The 23,335-nt window shown below is 39.8% G+C and overlaps 2 protein-coding genes across 2 annotated transcripts in view; one reads left to right on the forward strand and one right to left on the reverse strand.

The window, feature by feature from the left end:
* LOC117218807 (facilitated trehalose transporter Tret1) overlaps positions 1-7,592 on the reverse strand; it is a 228,861-nt gene extending 221,269 nt beyond the window's left edge. The window contains exon 1 of the mRNA XM_033467452.2: positions 4,150-7,592. The gene's annotated coding sequence lies outside the window, so the exon portion shown is untranslated. The remainder of the gene's footprint in view (positions 1-4,149) is intronic.
* Positions 1-23,335, forward strand: part of LOC143258734 (mediator of RNA polymerase II transcription subunit 20-like) — a 252,598-nt gene that overhangs the window by 222,149 nt on the left and 7,114 nt on the right. The window lies entirely within an intron of this gene.

Below are 23,335 nucleotides of genomic sequence, written 5' to 3' on the forward strand. Positions count from 1 at the left end.
GAAATCGAGAACGATGCTCGATATATTTTCTAGTTCGACGATTTATAAGGGACACTCTCGATGCCGTTCAACCGGCGTGCTCACCCCGTGTACCACTAATCCGTAAATGTCTCCGTTGTAAATGGATCCTGTCTTGCGCGTGAATTGCCGTAACTCATCGCGAGACGCACGCTGAACGTGTCAGCGCCTAGATTAAGCCGCGCATTAAATCAGTTGTATCTACGCGAGTGATTAATTTCAATTATTGTTGTTCGCCGCTAGCGGAATTTCGTGGCCAGCCTCCGGAACGCCGAAAAGATCTTGCATGAGAAAAAAAGAGTGCGTAGTACTATCACGATGTTAACCCTTTTAATGCCGACCAAAAGAGTCGTGTGTGCCTAAGCGAAAACGTAGCAAATGTGTTTGATGCAGTTTGCTGAAGTTTCGAAAAGAAATTACAAAACTGTGTGTTGCAAAACCTAATAATTAGAAAATTGAAAGAGAACACAAATTGAGAAATGCAATTGTTATTTATTAGAAATATTATGAAAGCCATATTTTCTCATGTGTGACCAGCAACGATATATCGTTGTTCGGCAACTAAAAGGGTTAAGAGGTCAATCGAATATTCGTGCTCACGATTCTTCGATCGCTGACGTCCCTGCTATTTTATTTTTTTTTTTAGATGCTGACATAATTTTGCTTAATACCTTTCGATGTTGTTATTGAATTTGTTTATCGTTTATCGTGGTCTACTGAATTCTGCGAATTCTTTACACGTCGAGATGAACACAAGGCAAAAGTGGATTTTTTTGGATTAAGTTATTTTTAATATTTTTGTTTCGAACGAATTTAACTAAATAAATATGTAATGTCTGATTTATAAGGCTTACTTGAAACAATAATAACTTTTATTCAAATAAAATTTATTAAGCAAAGCAAACACCAATGTAATCAACACATTTGTCAATGTCATGACAGTAGAAATTGCAATTCATAAAATTGTTATCTCGATTCCTCAATTTCTCCTGTCACCATTCTTGAATTAATTTACTACAAGTCGACGAAACAAAATGATTCCAATTCGCGCGATAACAGTGTATATTTTAAGTACTGAATTAAATGTTAGTTAAAAATCACATTCGGCATGTAAATAAAGGAAAGATCGGATTTGCAGATGTAATAATATTTCTTGATCAAAGTACTTTATATCGGAAGCGATCAGATGAAATGCAGAGCAAGAACAACATCAGAAGAATTTGACATTATTAGTACATTATTTACAATCTATTAAAACTATTAAGAGAAAAACTTCATTTCTATTTAACTTCTTTTGCCTTGCAATTATTCAGAAATATAGTTAATCTGTTATTCACAGTTTAGTCAGCTATATTTTATTTGAGCTAGAAAAATAATTGGGTCAGGAGCATAAACCACCGTTCGTAGCTGTTAAGACCGCAGTCAGCATTCTAGATATGGGAAGAAGAATATGTTGATAGATGTAAATTAAACCGTCAATTAACTTGCCGCTACGATGAAGAAGTGGTTCTAGCTACAGTTCGTTCCAAAACAACAGTGACCCGATAAAAACAGTTAAAGGGGACCGTATCGGTCGGAGAAGATTTTTCAATGTTCCCTTACAAGATTTCGCCGCGAGATCAATCACTGTTTCGACAGGGGACGATCGCCGCAGCGCAACGATCGCCGAACCCTCGGACCGGGTTACAATCGATCGACGATCTGATTAACAGTTCGGACAGATGATAGTCATTTGCTACCGCACGTAATTGTTAAACAATTTAACTGTCAGCCGCAGACCGGCGCGCCGTGTTAGCACTCGAGCCGGGGAGGCGTGGTGAAGACGTAACCGGAGGGGTGGAGAGGTCGTGAACTCTCTCTTTAGTCGATTATACATGATCAACTAAAATTAGTTCGTAGTCTGTCTCGCGTAAATCGACTTTGGACGAAAAGTTGTTGGAACTTTAAGGAATCGTCGGGGGACTTGACAACTCGCGGGTCTGCCAACCACCTAAGAAGACCCGAAGTAATCTGAATAATCGAGGCACGCCTGGAGCCGTGATAGTCTTCGCGCGCGAGCGAGTTCCATGGCTCAACTTTAAAGACGAGCAACAATAATACTGAAACTGTTCTTCCGGATACAAGTATAATATGGAAATACAAGGAGAAAATGTACACCACCCCGGCGAGAAGAACAGACGACGGCCACTTGGAAATAGAAACAGAAACCGTGGTGTATTCCGCGCGTACAACCGCGTTTTATTATTCTTCATTTTCATTCCACGGAAGGTTGCCATTTTATTTGCTTCCCGTTTGAAATTGCACTTTGAAATAACTCAACCATTTTTACAGAAAGTAGACTTTTCGACAATAAATTTAACAGCAACAAGTCTGGCACAGTTTTCGAATAAAATTTAAATTCAGAGTTTTTCAACAGAAGGTTATTATTTATTTGTCGCGTTGAATATGTGGTTTAATATAGAGCACGTGATTATTTTATCGATAATAGACTTCTTCGACGATTCCAAAAGGCAACAAATTTGACAAAGTTTCCCAAGAGAAATTTACTTCGAAGTTTTCTTTAGGCGAAAGATTAACGGTAAATTCTCCCTAATTGATGCTTAAATTGCTTTTATTAAAATAATGTTACTTAAAATTGTCAATTTTTGTGCACAATCTGAGCGTCAATTAGGGAGAATTTACTATACTACTCTATTTATTTTATTTATATATTATTTATTTATTTTTTGTTTGTCAAACATAGCATTGGATGAACCATTCAAACATTTCGCGAACAATAAACTTCCTTCGCAATTCCGAAATCGAACATCATCAATCCGAATAAAAATTGGCTTCAGAATTCTCCATTCAACGAAAGGTTACTATTCCATTTATTTTTCGCTCGTAACGCATAGATTCGAATGAACTTCTATCACGATTCCAAAATCGAATACCAACAAATCTGACAGTTCCCGAAAGATTGAATTCGAATGATTTCCCTGACAATCAGCAAAAGGAATCAGAACGATCAGCTACCGAAGCGGATCTAGAAGGCAGGGGGGGGGGGCAAAGCTGGAGGTAGCGCGGGTAAAAATTGCGCCGCAAGATTAGGATCCAAGCGATCATTCCCATTCAGGCAGACGGAAGAAGAAAAACAAAGGTCCGTGGCCGATGTTGATAACGCCGAACTGTGCACTGTTTGCGCAGATTAAATCCGCCGATCGATCGTGCAGCGCGAAACGAGAGGATGTCTCCGTGCTCCGCATGGAAGATGACTACGAGTTCCCGTAGTCTCGTCGATATAGTTCGGGTTCACGCGAATCAATAACCTTCTCGTAGACCATTAAATCGCGTGATAAACTCGGCCCGATCATGCCGGACAGTGCGCGAAACCGGTATTCGAAGGAAAATTACATACCCAGAGCAGATGTGTCGGTTACCGTGGGCCTCTTGACCACACAGCGCACACTCGGATTAGTTTTAAGTCAAACGAAATTCAGGTTCAAGACATTGAAAGTATGCATTTTTTCTTGACAAAGTACAACTTTTATCGTACGTATCATGGATATTATAATCAAAAATATAATTTATTTACTCTCCTGACATGTGAAAGACAATATTTGAGATTTGTGGCATATAATATGGAGTGATTTTACTGTAATGCTTGTTGAAAATTAAGAAATACTGGATAAATGAACATTTTGTTTACATGTTAACAAAATCGTGATAAATTTTGAAGAAAATGCATATATTTGATGAATAAATATGTAATTGAAATTTAGAAATGAATTTAATAAAGAGGTTTAATACCCAAAGAAAGTGAAAGAAACTGCTTTATTTAACAAAAATTGCGAAAATTGCAAAAAACGAATAGTTGAATGGCACAGTAACTTGCACATCTACCCTACTGCGGCTTCGATCGTATCGATCTCTATGGATTTATTCATAATTCCAAAATTTCGACAGCTATCACACTCTTTGAAATTAGAAAAGACCGACTGCGTTTTCGTTTAAATCATCTTTTTCAAAATTAAAAACCCTTTCGTGCGGTTGCTTGGTAAGCTAGGCCGCGTATGGCGAGCTTCGACGTGTGCGTTTCGATCGGTACAAACTCGTCCACGATTCCACAGGGTTCTTTTCTTGCCCACGAACCTCATCGGCCGTGTGCGAGCTCTTCGTCTGCAGCGAAGGAAGGTCTAAGCAGATGAGAATCACGCGGACGATTCCGGTCGCGTCGACTCGCCGACGTATCCGCAGTGCCGATTAATCACCTCGCCCCGGTTTCGACAAGACGCACCACCCACCCTCCTATCCGCGTCAGAGTTCACTCGGAAGGTGACGCCGCAACGATTCCATTGCACTTTGAACCTTCACCGAGAACCTGCGAATTAATTCAGCAGCGGTTTTTCAGCGCTTCCCCTCCCGAAGCACTTGCCCGTTCATTTCCTTATCTCGACGCGTTCTCGAGATATTTTCAATTACGCTTGGAACATACGAACCGATTTATCACCGATTTTTCAAGGTATAATACAACGTTTTCCGATATTTATTTTTCCATTTTGGCTTCCATCGGTGCTAGAGAAAGCGGGTCACCAATGTTTCGTTTCACTTCAAATCTTCACTTGGAACTTATTGTCCGATTTATCACCGATTTATCACCGATCTATCACTGATCTATCACCGATTTATCATCGATTTATCACCGATCTATCGCCGATTTCTTAAGATACGATTTCAGAATATTTATTTGCAAAATATGATATTCTCGAGATTATTTTATATATATTTTTGTCCGACTAAATTCTCAGTCCACTTCGAACCTTCACTGGGAACATAGATATAAACCGATTTATGGTGCAATCTTTACAAGATTCAGTTGCAAACTCATAATTTTAGACTCAGAGTTAACAGAATTATAACAGTCTTTTCAAGGTACGATTTTGTTAATATTTCCTGATTTATTAGCGGAAAAGAATCTTTCCCAGAAGCTTGCTATGTGATTAATCCAATCACGCTCGAAATCGCGCAACTCGACTTTTCATCGCTGTGTTTCGGAGTTCAGGATTTTATTGTCACAACGAATGCTTGATTCCACTCCGAACTTTCACCAGAATGCGCGCGAACTGATTTATCGCCGCTTCATCATTCGCTCTCTCAGGAGATTTATTTTTCCATTCAGTCGCGAAAGAAACTACGTTACCCGTCCATTATACTCTGTTCATACAGACAATCTCGCATTGCATTTGCAGAGAAATATGCAAACTACAGTATTGTCGGTTCGCCGTCATCTCTTCGGTCATGGAACATGTTACTTCGCGAGGTGGCGAAAAGAAAGCAGCGTCGTTTTATTGTCTGGATCCTGAAATCCACTTATGCGACCTCCATGAAATCCGTCAGTCCTCCGACATCTCGGTATTATTCATCCGTCTTTATTAACGGAATCCCCTTCGACGTTATCAATTCACAATATCTCTGATGGCGCGAGCAAATTGATCGCCGATTTCCCAACGCTCATGCTCTCTTAACATTTATTCTCGAGTCGAGGCGATGGGAAAAATTGTCTTCTATAAATCCCGGCGCGATCGCGTCGTCGATATTCCAACATCGTCACAATACTTATTGTCCGGGTCGTTCAAAGGCGTCCTCTTTAAATCGGTCCTCCCTGGAAACTTCATCCATCCGAGCGAATATCTCCCGCCGACGTTTCCCCGCTGCTCCGATGGGAACGAATGAATTTCCAAAATGTTGTTTACGCTTTCCGTCCGGCGCACTCGCTGATGCAGAGCTTCCTCAAGTTCCGGAGTTATGAACTTTCTTCTCCCCCCGAGGTGACCTACTAAAACCATGCATGTTCGACACACGTTCCGACCCCGGACGGCTCTGTGGCGACGATCGTCTGGCTCCCCGTATTGTCAGATCGTGTTAACCATTCTTCCCTTCCGCGAGGAGAACACCTGCCCCTTGTTTATATGTTTCTAACATAGGTAACGCTGGACGAAGAAATTTCGTTTAACGGGTACGACAGAGTTTCGTCGGCGCGCGTAACAAAGTAGATCCGAGAGTAGCTGTCACCGTGGAACGTATAAAAATCCGTTTGCAGGGATCGCGTCAATTTCCAGAGACGATTAAATCAGATTTCCTATTCTCCGAGGAATCGGGACAAGCTCTCGCCATAGACCATAACAACTATTTACAACTTCTTCGATCCTAGGACCAGGCATTCTGCTCTCTTCGAGCTACCTTCCGCCGACACTGATGAACGACCGCGTCACTGGACACCATGGCTCGCCCGTAAAAAAGACTGGTGAACGGCCGGTTCCTGTTTCGCGAACGAGCTTCCGGGAACAGAGATCGCGCGAGCCGACGTCGGGACACCGATCATTCCTCGCGGAATGTCAGCGTCTAGCAAGTATTAATTAGCCGGGCAGCTGGAACATCGACCTGGTTTGCTCAGGAGTCACGCGTGCCTTTCATGCTCGAGACAATCAGCCGGGATCTTGGAGCACGCAGCGACCGTTTCACGGTGCATTACCAAGGAGCGAGCAGCAGTTTAGACGCCGAGGAGGAGGCTGCCGCATCGGCTTTGCCAATTATTGTCGAAGCTGCGATCGATTGTTCGCTGCGGACGCATGCTGAAGTCTCGGCCGCCTTGCTTGCTCCAGGTTACAGCGATCCCTGGGTTCAACGCGTTAAAAGGATTCTGTTATTCGGCGAACCGTGTCCGAGGCATCGGATGACTCCCGGAGAGCGAGAGAGGCGATTTTCGTGACAAGCGACTGGGTCCCGCAGCTGACGAAGAGAAAGGGAACTGGTTCCCATCGATTTTTTCCCGACCGCAGGGTCACCGGAAGAGAAAGCTCCTCGGGGCACCCGTTATCTGCTGATCCGGCCCTCAGGACTCGCAGAGATCCTGCGGAATTCCATCCCGGGGACACCGGGAGATAATTGTTACTCCCTCGACCGGCACACAACGGTGTCGCGCAGAGAATTGATTCGCGGGCTGGAAACGCAGCCCGATCGGCTGCGGGAACGAGGAGGATCGTGCACCAGTTCCACTTTAACGCAATCAATCTTCCTCGCGGCGTCACCCGGAAACAGCCTGCGTTCTCCCAACCTTGATGTAATTTTTGTCCACTCGACTGCCGCTTAATTAATCGATGACGACCGCGTCTCTCGCGGCCGAAGTCTGCCGGAGTCCCTCGGTTATCTCGTGCATCGGTGGCCCGTCGTCCTCGAGTTCGAGCATCTTTTCTTAGGGAATAATCCTGTCATCACGAGTCACTTATCGCGCGATAGGCAACGCGTCCCACGAAAGATCGTCCGCTTCGGATCGGTCGAATTATAGAAAAGGAGGCTCGGCTCGGATCTTTCACGCCACTGAATCGATTTGTTACCCGGTCCGAGGGCCTCGAAACTGCCGTGCAGTACCGAATCCGGTTTCCACGGGAGGGCTGAACACGCGTGAACCCTATAGCACGCCGATAACCCCGCGGTGGGCTGGTTCGAGCGAGGTGAACGCGCCGAATCTCGCTGGCTGTTCCCGTTGTTTCGCGCGTCGGTCGGTCTAAGCCCGCGACGAGCGGGACATACACCCGGCGCTGAATCGCGGCCAACTGAGAGGGAGAAAACAGCCCCCTAGATAGCTACCAGTCGGTTGGCTGTGGCATCGCGCACGGAAACCCCCTGCGCAACGTTCTGCTCTCTCTCGCCCCATCCTGCGATCGCGTCTGTCGGCGCGGAACGCCGACGTCGAGACGTCGAAACGACGACGAATTCAACCCGTCTTCGATCAGAACCTTCAACCCACCACCGAACCCAGCTGCTCGAATCTGTAAATGAGTTTCGAGCTTTAACCCTTTGCTCGCGGATCGTGGTTCCTGGTTCCTGGCTCGCGGTTGTCAGGCATCGCGTGTACGTTGCACAACGCTTCGAAGCAGGAGAAAAGTCTTTTTTGTATGTTAAGAAAGCAAATTTCTTATTGCTGTACCGTGATAAGGGAGATTACTTATCGAAATCAATAAATATTTCATCGAAATATCTTTAACTTTTGTTCGGAAGATGTGATATGTGAGTTGGAAAGCAAAATACCTGTGATTTTTAGCGAAAACCGCGTAATCATTGAAGCCGGATTGATAGTAGCTGTAAAATTAAAAATGGAAGAATTTTATGATAATTGTAAAGCTTATTGAGATAATTAATTAATAAAGTAGTATTAGGTTGTTCGGAAAATTTGTTTCAAATCTTTTATGTGAATTCGATGGAACGAAATCTATGAAATGTGAAACGAACTTTCTGAACAACCGAGTACAGTAAATTCTCCCTAATTGACGCTGAGATTGTCAACAACTATAAAAACGAGCCGCAAGGCTCGAACAATCGTATCTCCTCTTCCCAACAGTTAAAACAAAACAATTTATTAGGTTATTCGGAAAGTTCGTTTCACACTTCATAGAGTTCGTTTCAATGAATTCGCATAAAAGATTTGAAATTGTTATTCATAAAACAAGATTTTAGTCGCTAGAATTTGTTATTGTTAGTGGCTTTTTAGTGGATTAATAATTGTTGAAAAAAAACTGGTTTTCCAGTTAACACAGTACAACAAGGGATACAATAGTAAGATTGTTTATATATTTTATATATTGCTTAGATTGTATAAAATTAAAATAAGAACACATGTTTAAAGTACAGACATATAACATTCATTGATTTTTCGAGCAGTTGCTACATAATGTTTCGTTTTTTATTGCTGCACGATTGTTACGTACTAATAATGTCTGATAACTGAGTTAATTGTAAGGAACGTAAGTCAAATAAAAATGTACTGCCTCTCTTAATAATTTCGCTAAGTTGTACATAATATATAAATACTCTCAAATTCTTCTAATTTATTAACAGCCTCGTTTTCGAACGATTTAATCTACAACTGGTATTTTTCATTCGGAATCGAAGAACCGGTTTTCGAATTTTACGGAACCAGAATGAACCGGTTTCCAATTCCGGTTCTTAAGCATCGTCAAAACTACCCTTATAGAGAATATTTTACCATAAATGAAACAGTATCAGTTGATTCTAGGATGTGTGTACGTACAGTTCCGAGTTAATATTTTCTCTCGTGTTTTATATAAAATTGAGTTTGATTGCTTTTTACAATTTAATCAACATTCCATATGTTGCATTGAATAGAAAGTTATAATTAGAAAAAAATTCCACCGTAACAGTCGCTGATAGCGAACGCACCAAACTGTTCAAAATACAACGAAACCAAAGCTAAAATGATCTACAGCTGGTATTACGAAATTAATTTCTGCAAAAGTGAGATTCAAACGAGAACAATTTTCTGCGAATTCTTCGGCGACTACGGAAAATTCTGTTCCGAATCGATGAAAAATTGTCCAATGTTTCAATGGTTCTTCGAAAGGGGAGTTATCGACAATGAAACAAAGAATCCTCGAAACGCGTTACCCCGGGAAACCGGTGTGCAGTCCTTCCGCCAACGTCTGGTGCAAAGTTTCCCGGGTGCAGCGATAAAATTACCGTGGACCCGGTACAATGGACTTAACGCAGTAATTAGCGAACGGAAGCTCCTCAGCTGCGAGTTGCGCTAATAAACCCGATTGAATTTCAACGTTCGAAGCAGCCGAGCAGCTTGAAAATTCCGTCGATATTCTCCTTTTCGATGAACTCGCATTCCCATTGGACCATCGTATCACCTACGGTTACTGGAAAAGCAGAATCTAGATCGAGCCGCTTCATTCACAGCTGCTATCTGGATCATTCGCTCGACTCTGTTACGATATATTGTCAGGCGCAAGTAACGAGAAATAATTTCATAAATTGTTATTCATGGATCGATCGGATTGACCTCTTCAGGTACGTCTCAGAGAGCTTGCGATTTTTAAGCCAATTGCTTGGAACATAATCTTCAAAGGATGCGGAGCTTAACTAACTGCGAGACCTGAAGAATATTCGATTAGCTGGATCTCTTGCATTCAACTCTGCAGTTTCCATTACGCGGAGATCTTTGGTTTTGCCGCAGTACCAAGCATACGATTGAGTTAGTGACAGGTAAACTTCTAATGTGTATGCAGTTTCATAGTATTTTGTACAAGTTCTAAGAAGATGAGTTAATACATCATAAGTGCAAATGTATTATTATTTATTATTTTCACTTATTTTACGTATATCGCGCATTTATTATTTGATTTACGTACATTAATAAATTATTATACTTCCAATTTATTATATTAAATTATTATACTTCTAATTTATTATTATTATACTTCCAATATCTAATTATTTATTATCCAAGCACGTTTTACGTGCAAATAGACCAACGTAAATAAATCCAGCTCCAACCAATCTTTATTGATTTGTACAATAAAGATTGATTTTAGCCTTTATGTGATCTATTATCCAAACACTTACGTTCCCTCGACCAATTCGGATAGTCTCAAAACATTTAATTCCGATTGCGCCAGAATTGTGCAACCGCGGTGCTAAAAATCTGAATAGATGCATTCTTGTTACATCGATAAAGAAGATCTATCGTTAGAGATGAATGAAACGAAAATTGCATCGGAAGAAAAGCGAGCATATGTCGGTGACCGTAGCACCGAATCACCCTCAACGCATTCGATGGAGCGGAATTACGAGGCCACAGTACCAAACGACGAAACCATAGCGAATTAAACACCGTAATAAAAAGCCATTCCAGAACGCGAGACTGAACACGCCCCAGGAAAGGATTCTACGTATCGGTCGCAACCTGAATGCAGGATAAATTGCTTGACAATGAGCACATCCAGGCATCCTTCGACCCCCCCGCAGGGGTTTTTTGTTTGTGACCCCGTGCCACGGAGGGATACAAAATACAATGGAATCACGGTTCGGACTGTTTGCGTCACGAACTAGGGGAGAATAAAAATGAGAGAGAAGGAGAGAGGTAGAAAGGGAGAATAAGAGAAAAGAGAAAGAGAGACGAAGAAAGTATGAGAGAGAAAAAGCACAGGGGAACAGAAAAAGAGGGGGAGAGAGGAACTGAAAAAGAGAGAGAGAGCGAGAGAAAAAGAAAAAAAGAGGGTGAATATGAGAGAGAGAGAGAGAGAGAGAGAGAGAGAGGATGAGTAGAAAATGAGGGCCACAGAGAAAGGGAGAGAAAGAGAGGGGGGGAGAAAATATGAGAAAGACGAAAAGAGAAAAAAGAGAAAAGGTGGCGCGTACAGGACGACTCTCGGATCTGTTATTGTCGACGAAGCAGGATGATCTTCGGCGGAACGAATTTGGTGCACTGAAACGAATGAGGAGCATCGGACATAGTACTTTTCCCGATTAATCTTCAACCCTGGCTCCAATTTGTCACGAGTTTTCGAGGAGCACGCGCTCCACCGTCTCGGACCGTTCGAGGAGCAGATCGGAACGATTGCTGTTGATTGCTATAATCATCATTTTAGCGGGACCATCGATCTTCATACACACTGATGCGAAAAAATATTTGCGTCGTCTTCCGAGTCGAAGAACTACCCTATTAGAAGCATAGTTGTTACGTAGTTTCCTCTTGACTTGAACTTTTAGTTGAAGAATGCAAATGATGGACGAATATAAGCAGGACCAAATAAAGTGTTGTTAAATACTTTTTCTATGCTTGTCTAATTGAATTAGATATGGAAAGTCGACAGGTTTGGTATGCTACAAATCTGAATTTCAAGAAAACATTAATACGATTTTTCGTTTAAAAAGGACTTACGATCATGTTTATCTCCTAACTTCGAAGGTGAACATTCGGTGTGTTACAAATTGTTGGAACGTCACAGAATTATAGTACATGTAAATCGTATAATGTAAATCATTTATATGAATCGTTCAACTGAACAAAAGGCGGCTGAATTTTAAAAAGACATTAATACGATTTTTCGTCTAAGAGAGTATTAGGGGATTGCGTATTTGTCCCCTAAGTTATCGGAACAGAAAAAGCTGACTGATCAGCTCCCCTATGGTATTTAATTTAGAAAATAAAATTAAGTCGATTTGTATTGTGTTCGTATTCGGTGTTTGGCCCATATGTGTTCGTCTTTCACACGTGATAACTTCATTGAAAACATTTACATGTGTATAGTTGCATAGCATTTGATATAAAATGTATTTACACTCGACAAAGATATTATTTAAACGGTGTAGAAACACGCAAAATGAAAATAGTACTAAAATTAATATCGCGTTTGAAGTGGTAGAATGTTCATATTAAAACTGTGGGATCGCAGAATTGAATGGTTCAATTAAATATTTGAACGATTCCAGAAAATACAATATTGATATCGAAAATACTGTGGAAAGTAAAACAGTGGGGTGAGCATGTTCGTTAAAACGAACGTTACTTATTCTTCTGAATGATACAATCCTAAGCGAGTCATTTTGCTAGCAAATTCATACATCTTTGAACATAATTCTGGCATTTTTATTCGAGTTAATGAAAATCGAGAAATTTTTCAAAATTCTATCTGCAATACATCTGCAGATACGTAATAGAACTACTGTATAAATTTTAATATGTCAAAGATATTATGAACATTACTTTTTCAGATAATGCGTAAAATTCATTGGACAGATCATTTTCGAGTTTTTATACACATCGCACTCTAAAACTTAAAAACCAACAAAAAGTGAAAAAATCGCAAGAGGTTGCCCTTTTCATTCAAACAGTTCATCCTTGCTTGATGGAATGAGTTAGTATTAATCTTCATTAATCTTCACAGTTACAATAATTAGAACCGTTTCGTTTGGAATCATTTCTTAGAAGGAAAAGAAAAATATTTATAGAGTATACTTACATTTACTTGAATACTTAACTCGTTAAGTGTCGAATATCAGCTCCAAAATGTTCATAATATCATAGTCCCTTAATTAATGAAACAAAAATCGATGAGAATTAGCAAGAAATATAAATCTAATATATCAGTACTATTTTATTATTAATATTATTAGTATTATTTTATTATTAATATTATTAATATTATTATAAAAGTACAAATTAAGATACGTACATTTCTACATTTACTTTATCTACTTGTTACATATAAACATAAATTTTATTCTGATCCTGCGTTTGAACTATCAGAATTTATCCTAATCATAAACGATTCAGTTAATGTATCCATATTGTGCCCCAACTGCCGAAATTTATGTTCGATAACTTGAACAACATGTTCGACATATTTTGTCCAGTTTTCAACCGTAACACGTTCTAAAGACACAATACTGATAACAACAGAATTTCATTCCGACTTAAAACAACAAAATAACATTCCTACTTAACAGTTTATTGGTAGAAATTTCCATCGCGAGTCAGACTTGTCAAACTATGGCAAGCGATCCGTCCAACTCACCATCATGCAACTCTTCCGCATCATCGTGTAACTGTTCAGTGGTACATGGGGTTAAGGGAAGAAATTGGTGGGGCACGAGGGCCATTGAAGAGGGTCGCGGAGACACCGTAAAATTAAAATTCGCAAAGGGGCATGGTGGTGGGAGGGTACGAGCAGCTCTTTATCGATCAGCGACTCGTTCAACTTCGCCGACATCGTTCGAACTTCCTCCTTAAGCCCTAACATTATTATCAAAGTCAATAGTTCGGCGAACTATTCGAACAAATACCCCTACGGGGCGTATAATCGAAGGAAACGCGGTCGGAGGTTGAAGGGTGGCTCGATTGAAAGAGAAAGTTACGTCGAAGGGGTCAGTTCTGTCTTCGAGCCCGCCTCATCTCCGTACGAGAGAGATTTGCGATCGCTTTATTAAAAGTTCCAGCTGCCACCAGCCGATCGCCGATTCCCCTAGTGAAAGTTTCTAAACTCGATATCTATGAATTTCTTGGCAAAAGCAGCAGGAAGAAGAAGAAGAAGAAGACGATCCTTCCGCATCGTATCCGCGGAAGGTTTGCATTCGCGTCACGAGCTCGTCGATACAAATGCCCGCCTTGTGTTGCTTGTTGAACGATACGCCAGGGAAATCTTTGCCAAAACGGACAGCTGCTGCTCACGAATTCGATCAGCATAACGACCTCGAAGAATTATACAGGGTGTTCCAAAATTATAGTACTTCCGGGAAATGAGAGATTCCTGAGGTTATTTGAAGTAACTTTTTCCTTAGCGGAAATGCAATCCGCTAACTGTTTACGAGTTATTAACGAAAACCAGTGACCAATGGGAGACGAGCACTCGGCTGGCGCTAAGCGGCCGAGCTAATGAGCGGAACTGACTCGTTGGCTGGGTCGTCTCGCGCCAGCCGAGCTGGCCTCTCATTGGTCACTGTTTTTCGTTAATAACTCGTTAACGATGCCTCGGAGAACATTTTCGTAAAGGAAAAAGTTACTTCGAATGACCTTCGGAACCCCTTATTTCCAGGAAGTATCATAATTTTGGGACACCCTGTATAATACCGTTACAAAATAGCCTAGAAATATAGCAGAATTAACCCTTTGCATGCCAACGACGAGTGTCACTCGTTCCCTTAATTTACATGATCAATTTACATTAATTCCAACCTCGGTTCTTATTTGCTGTTCTATTATTTTTATTAATAGCGATCTACGCTTCATTACATTATTACAAGTGTGATCGGTACACGTGAATACATCAATCTATTTAGAGAATTTTTGAATTAATAAGAAAAGATGAAAACTGTCTGCATTCATTTTAAGATGCAGGAGTTGCGCAGACATTAATTTTTCTTCTTAATAATTCTGATGAGTCGAAGGGAGTATAATATTATTTGTTAACTCTTTGAATTTCTTCGCTATTTTTCATTTGAACTTTCCCACACAAACATCACGAGTATGACCCAGGGAGTACAGGTCGTGGTTTAGTTCTTACAATTACGCCGCGAGACTCGGTCACGATTCGTTTAAAATATTGTTTATGTATACAAATATTTGTTATTTAGTACGTAGAATTTACAGTAATATAATTTATATTTTAAAATACTGATTGCTCAAGCGTTGTTTTCTTTAGTACATGGTATCAAATATATATGTATATAAAAGAAACAAGAATTAAATTATAGTGTTGACGTTCATAAGAGCTGTATCGCGCGAAACAAATATGCGTATGGCTATTAGGTATCCGCATTTCGGTTCATATTGCAACAGTTTTCGCGCATTACGCTATCCCGATTAGCGCGCGTCGTCTTCGTCCGCTTTCGAGCATCGTCAACCGATTTAAAAGATTTGTCAGATAATATAGCAGTGACCTAAACAATTGGTAATTAATAGGCGACGGATCTTTATGCGTTTATGGCTTGTGCAGATTTCTAAAATAAAATAATTGCATTTTTATCGATTGTAAACAATGTGTCATCTTTTAGTTGACGAGAGAAATCTTTCTTTGATTCTAATTTTTGTAACGTATAGAAATGAGAATTTATCTAGTATTCAGATAGTGCTACATTAAGCAAATAAACACAGCTTCCGTAACACAGACAGCATACGCTATTTGATTAGTTCAAAACATTGTTTTATAAAAATTAAATATAAAAATCATGCAGTGCCGAATATGCAGTTATTTCGTGTCATCATATGTATTATCGATTTGTAAGGATATGTAGGACAATTTCAAAATTACTGTAGCGACGCTCATAACGCCCATAGAAGACACCCAATCAAAACGCCTTGTTCAATGATACAACAATAGGAAACACTAGACGTACTATAGCAATTGTAGATCTCTCTCTCTCTCTCTCTCTCTCTCTCTCTCTCTCTCTCTCCCCTCTCCATCTCCCTCTCCCTCTCTTTTCAATTCTTCTCTTTAAAAAATAACCCAATGGATTCCAATCAGAACGAATTTCCAAGTTTACCAAAGCGTTAAGACGCTGGCGTTGCGAAATATTTTTCCAGCGGAAATTCGGCGGCGAAATTCGTTCGAAAATCCGGCTACGATGCGCGGGAACGGGTGGTCGATATTTTATCATGGACGTCTCAAACTGCAGCGGCGGGATTCGCGCGCTTGCGAGCTATCACGGGACGATAAATTCAATCGTGGGTCCGCGATGCGTGTTAATTCGTTGCAGTGGCGAGCAACGGGCTCCGGGCACCGAAAACGCGGCTGATTTATCGGCCAAATAATTCGCCCGGTCCCCTGTTCTCGTACGGTAACGCTTCATTAATAATTTCTCACGGCTGTGATACACGTTGCGAGGTGGGTCCGGGCCCGCCGAAATTGGATCAACGGCGGCAGATAGCCCGGAACAAAGACAGGTGCAGTACCGACGCCGCGATCGCTCAATGAGAGCAATAATTAATGGCCGCGCCGCGGACCTGCATCGTAATGATAAGAGAAAGGAACTGAACGAAAGAGAAAGGATCGGGATGAAACGAGAATGGCGTGGGTGGCGAACGAAAGTAACAGTTGGGGAGACCGGGGGGCCGGTTCGCTAATTTTTATGCATCGACCATTTGGATTTGCATATTTGTTTAGGTTTAATTTTGGAAGTCGCTTTTGGTAAGTCTGGATGGTAGTTTTCATCGTATCAGATTAATAAGAGCGATAAAGACTTGTCGAAGCCGCGAAAACATAGAAACTCTTTAGAATTTAAACTGTTATTAGCAGTATATTATCATCTGTCAAAGAAATAAGGTCTGCAGGAGCTATTCAAACCTTAAAGATAATCGATCCAGCAGAAAACTCTATCAAGACAAGAATTTAATGATATAGGTACGAGTCCTGAATATATTCCAGAATTAATACTGAAAGGAAGAAATTAATTTGGTGGAGTCCGTGTCTGAAATCGACCCAATTAATTCATAGTCGAGGCTTGAATTTTTATTCTAAAATGCACTCTCTGAGACAAACTGGACTGTACACACCAATTTCTACTGCTTGCATGCGAATCCTTTCGCTGAAGGAAATGTACAATTCAAGTAAAAACTTCAAATGTGCTTAGTAATACTGATACAGTAATACTGGCTACGAAGAAACAAGTAACAAATTGCTGCGTTCTAATACTGCGGAGTCTTTGTTTATCAAATAACTGAACGAACTTTAAACTGAATTATTTATTTACCATTAAATGTAAGTCTAATCGAGGATTGTTTTATACCTTTTATATTGAATGAAAAGTAAAGAAATAAATCAAATAAAATGGCGGACAAACTATTTGATCTGTACGCCATTTTATTTAACCTATTAAAGGGTTGCAAAACGTAGCCCTAACTTTTGTACCAGTCCCTCGTTTCAAGTAGCACGAATTCTTTGATACACGAATTTCAGAATTCGACATCCAATTGTTACATTAACAAAGTATCGAAAATACCCGTTTCCATCTTGAAACCGATGTAAACTGTCACATTGGTTCGGAATGTCACGGACATGATTTATCGACAACATTTCTTTACTAAAAGCAACATGGGCACAGATGGAATAAGCATGACAAGACTTCGCAATGGGATAAACTCGCGGATAAAAATTGAAAGGCTGTCGGCGATCTCGCGACCGGGCTTTATCTCGTAATTCGTCGCTAACTGCTGTTTTTTATGAAGCCTGTTCCACGGCTGTCGAACGTGTGCAGTTCGATAACGAGCTGCAATTGCGAGCTGCACTGGCTGCGAACGCGAGCACCGATCGAATACCCGATACCCTCGATTACGGTCGCCTTCTAATGGTCGATGGTCACTCGTAGCTCCCCTTTGACCTTCGTTACGGCGATCCTTACCCCCTAACATAAATTATAAAGCGTGGACATAAATCTCGGGGCAGAATACAGTATAAGTTTCCAATTGTAGTTTGCAGTTTTCTGAAAAATTATTCCAATACAGAAATTGTCACAAATATCCACTGTACGTGTAATGATTTTCATCAATTGTACAAGCCAGTAAATAAAAGCTCTTCTGTTAATAGTTTTAATAACTTGAAAATAATGTAACAACATCCTTCAATTCTTCCGATGTCTTTTCTGTTCTGTATTGCACTTGCCCATTTTTGTTAATTCTCATTTTGATACGTCAAAAATACAAAATATACAAAAAAATAGAAAAATTAGAATTAAAGGAATGTTCCCTCCTCGTTGATTAAAAGAATGCTCGTTGCAAAAAAAGGAAGAATAAAAACGCTTTCGGAACTTGTCAATTTATACGTATTCTTGCATTTTTAAAATCTACACTTGCTGCGAATGCATAAAAATCCGCAGTCCAGTGTTCACGTTTCTTGCGACGTCGCAACCGCCACATTCGACCCACGCTGACCATTCTAATATGTGGTACATATTTCTATCGATGAAAAAATTCAATGATAAGTAACATTACAATTGGCCAATCATCTAATGCTATTCGTTCGTGCACAGTATTTGAGATTTGTTGAAGAACAAACTGAAAGATTACTTAACAAATGATCCATAAGACAAATAAAGTCGATACGTGGGTGATCATAAGGACGCAGAAGTTTTAATAACTTTCGCTGGGAGTTAGCGTCGAACAGTTTCATTACTTGTAGATTGACACAGTGCTCGTAAAACGCCAAGTATTCCCGCTTGCGACAGTTAATCACCCAGAACGAAAGTAGCATCAAGAACGCCGCATTAATCTCATAATTATCACAACATTATTTATTAAATGCTACCGCCCGAACCGTAAAGTACACGATTGCATAAATTATAGAACTCGGACTATAAAACGTGTAGCTTATGGAAAAACATAACATATGTCGAGATATGCTAGATAATATTCTTTCATTAGGTTAGCAATTGAGGTCCTTTCGCAATGTGAGCATTTGATGCTGTTGCACAATATTACTGACACGATTACCTTTCTGTTAATATTTTATTAATTCCTGAGCTTATTTAGCCTCAGCATTTGTTTGCTTAAAAGATTATTCTAAATTCATACACCGTGCGCTTTGGTCGGAAAAGAGACGACTTCCTATAACAACGTGATACTTTAATCACCGCAGTAAACGGAAATGGAAACGATTTACAATATTTAACGCAAGTAAAGATTAATGAGAAAGATACTACCACAATAGTACAAAATTCATTCTTTAATCTTGTTTTAATAACATTATTTAACAAAATCGAATTTATTCAAACATCGTACAATTTTTATCATAATATATGTCTGCATAAAGAATTTTATAAAAACGATTTACATTGAAACAGTTTTATGATATCAATAACAGTAAAAGAAGAAATAAGACAAATTTTTTCTCGTTTACTAGGCTCAGACGCAACACTTAACCGCCAAGGACATTCGGAAAAATATATAAAATATATAATTATAATCAGGTAAACAAATGAAATATATAATTATAATCGGATACATAATACATATTGTATTATATTTCGAATTTATTTACATTTATTATATTTAAATAATGAATACAATTTTCTTTATTTGTTTGTCATTCCAGTCGATTGAAGTTCCCAGACATTATCTATTAAAATAGATAGTACCTCTAACATCTCAAAAAACTCCAAGCGATTCAGTGCAATCTTAACAAAGTTGTTTCGTTTTAGAAGGTGTCCGAATATCTTTCGGTGCCGCTGAGATTCTGTTCCGCGAATGAAAGCGCATCCACGAAGGACGCGGTTTGCAATTCGCGTGGCGCGCGAACCAAGGATTATTAATCCAATTGATATTTATTTCGGAGTCGTTACACCGATAAGACGTTATCGGCGGGTGATCCTTGCGCGAGTGCAACGGGGTGGCGGAGCACATTTGCGGCTCCTGCGGCGCCTGTGCATCCGTGTAGCAGCGGTGCATACGTGCGATGCAGACGATGCGGAATGCGGCATGCGGCGCGTCACAGGGCCGTATACGATCGCTGGTGCGAATTACCCCAGAAAGCGGGCACGCGCGCCAACTGGGGTGGGGAACACGTTTCTAATCAGCCTGTTCGTTAATCCGAAACGCGGACCCGTGCCGTTCGCATTGTTTTCCACGAATTACAAGGGGAAATAGGTCACTGTCGAAACCGCACGCAGCCGTGGATAGACACGCGTCCTATCGACGAACGCATCGAGTTTTTCGCGGCGCGGCGACCTTCAACAACGTTCTCGACTCTCAACCAGCGGATTTCACGTTTTCGGCAGAATATCGGAAACCGGAAATTGTGAATGTAATTTTAACGATTCCACGAATTAGGAAGCTATTGGGTTGTATCAAGCTTTCTTACAAAATTATTTACAAAATCAAAATTTCAACGATCTAGATTGGATTTACTTATTTCAGCATGTAATGCCAGGAAGTGGACTCGGGTTTACATTTAATTGTGTCTTATGTCTCTAATTCATCCACCCTTTCCGTTAATAGAAGTTGTATATAATATAATACAATACAATATAATATAATATAATACAATATAATATAATATAATACAATACAATATAATATAATATAATACAATATAATATAATATAATACAATACAATATAATATAATATAATACAATACAATATAATATAATATAATTATATTATATTTATATAATATATAATTAATTATATTATATTATAATATAATTATCTCATTTATAATAACATATGATCTTATCTTATAACATAACACATAGACATCTTATTCATATCTTACATTAGTAACGTGAAACGTAGCAACATGAATTTAACTCTTCGCAGACGCTAATTTTTGTAAAGATCTGAAAATATTTTTGTTGAGAATAAAGAAATATTTATTGAGAGTACTAGATCATATATTAAACATGTAAGTAATGAAAATCCCGAACAATGAGTCATGATCTTTTACTTACATAAGTAAACTACACGCTTGCAACATCTGGAATAAGATGTATTATCATTGTCATCAATATGTCGACAATTCGTTCTGAAAGAGTTACAGTTTTACAAGGACAACATACGATTTCATCACGTTCGTGTCTTGTGTACTCTGCAATTTTTCCTTTATCATCTCTCGTGATACATCCGATGACCGCTGCGGGGAATGAAGGACTCAAGATCGATTTATTCGCTTGGATAATTGAGTAAAGTATGTTCGAACGCCGTTCGTCACCCCGACGCTAAATGCCCGGCACGATAATAAATAATAGCGTAATCGGTGTACAATTAACGGGCATAAAACTGTCCGCGGCTTCCGTGATCTGCAATTAAGAATTTTGTCATTTGACGGCGGGCAGAGTGCCGCGTTATAATTCGCCCCATAAATAATTCATACGGCGGAGGTTGCACGCAGCAATACCCCAGTATTATGTGGACGAACCAGGTGAGGGGTAGACCGATGAATTATGAATATTCAAGCGTAGTTCGCACATCGTATGTTTCGGAACTGTCCGGCATTAATCCCTCCGATGCACTCGGGGAGACCGAAAGCGGTTTGTGGAATCCCATCGGAACTGAACCACCTTCTTCCGGGATGGATAATGGGGCTAACGTAATCAGAAACAGACTGCATGATCACAGGAAGTTGAATATCGATCCGGGATAGTTACGCTGTTCAACGTTCGCGCGAATAGTCGCGTTTTTCTTTCAGATCAAGTTTCAGGTATTCAACTTATACCTGTTTGATTCGCGTGAAATATCGGATTTCGTTTATTCGTGGAAGCTATTTCTACTGGCTCCGTTATTCTTTTGTTTGTTATTATAGCTAATAATCTAAAATGACAGTAATTTTATATGAAACTATACGTTGATAATTTCAAACGAAATTATTTATATTGCTGGGCTGAGACTTATTGGTGCTCGAATGAAGTTGCTACTGCCATTGAACATTTTTTTAAGAACGTGTAAACTGTAGATTCCCAAAAATTATGAAATCATAATCAATGTTACGAAATTGTGCATTTTGCCGCTTTTTAAGTAATTTTTGGTGAATATTCACGTGAACACTACACACTAGAATCTATTTTATGCAAGCTAATAGGGGAGATATGTATGTATAATAGAAAATTAATTAATTTATACATAGATTGTACTGTATATGGATCGCATCAGATTTAATTATTTATATTTGAAATTTATTTGGAAAATACAAAATTCTGCCACCAAAGATTCGAATAATCGAGATTCCACCGCATTAGTATTTTCATACTTCTATAAAACTTGGTTTCCGAGACAATCAAAATGTTTTGTGTTTACTGGAACGAATCTTCATATAACTTTGAACTTGTTAAAGCATCATTTCTTCAGTTCTATTTGTACGGATATAATTTGGATTACAGAAACAACAGCATTGCTGCACTAAATACGATGGATTGTTATATTCGGTGAAAGCTGCTGTTCGTCTACCGTCAAAGTCCGCTTTCAAAATCCATGCCCAGAAAAAAAACTGCGACTCGGAGATATAAATCGTCAGCCAGTAATCTGCTTCAGTTTGCATTTTCGTTTTAATGCATCGGCCGCGCTGTATTGCGAACGACGCGATTTCTGTTTGAACTGAACCGACGAACGGGCTTGCGTAATTAATGGCACCGGCCGGAATCGAGCGGGTCTCTCGGACGCGTAACAATTTCGCCGGAAAAATGCTATCGAAGAGATCGATTATTAAACAACCATATTTGTCGCTGGACCTGTGTTTCACCGGAGAAACAGATCATTTCACGTCACAGTATATTATTACAGAAATATAAGATAAAACTATTTTCAATGATTACTTGCGAAAACGTGCTGGCATTAATTACAGCAATTTCTCCCTGATTGCACACAAAAATAGACAATCTGGGAAGAGGAGATACGATTGTTCGAGTCTCGCGGCTCGCTTTTATAATTACCGATTGTCATCGATTATAAAAACGAGGTTTAATTGCTGTACTTCGAAATAATCATTTACTTTCGTGCTAATGGAAATATTTCGGCTGGAAAATAAATAAATCAATTGCGAAACAGCAACGACATTTAAAATTATTAGGACAAGAAACAAATTGCCACTAATAGCTCCTGGTATTTTACAATCAATACAGACAATGTTTATTTCTCTCTCTCTCTCTCTCTCTCTCTCTCTCTCTCTCTCTCTCTCTCTCTCTCTATCTCGCATAAAAATCCGCAGACTATTAATAACTACGCGACGAGCTGAGGTTTACGAAAGATAATTGGTGTTTATGACAATCTAATCTGGCGCTGAAATACTTCAATTTTAACTCAGATTCAATTTTATGAGTACAGAATTTAGGAGAAAAGGTGAAACGATGTAATGGTGAACATTATCTGCCAGAAACTAGTTGTCCAAGGAAATCGGAGTTTATTGATACAACGAGATCGGACTGAAGACGTGACCACGCGATACGGATATAGTTCTGTCCGGAGGATTCAACGCGCAGCTTGACAACGTTACGACCCGGCTGAAAGTTGGACGCGGCCGAACTTCAAGTTGCGTCGAAGTTTCGCTGGGTCGCCG

Source organism: Megalopta genalis, chromosome 8 (assembly GCF_051020955.1).
Source record: "Megalopta genalis isolate 19385.01 chromosome 8, iyMegGena1_principal, whole genome shotgun sequence".
Classification (NCBI taxonomy): domain Eukaryota; kingdom Metazoa; phylum Arthropoda; class Insecta; order Hymenoptera; family Halictidae; genus Megalopta; species Megalopta genalis.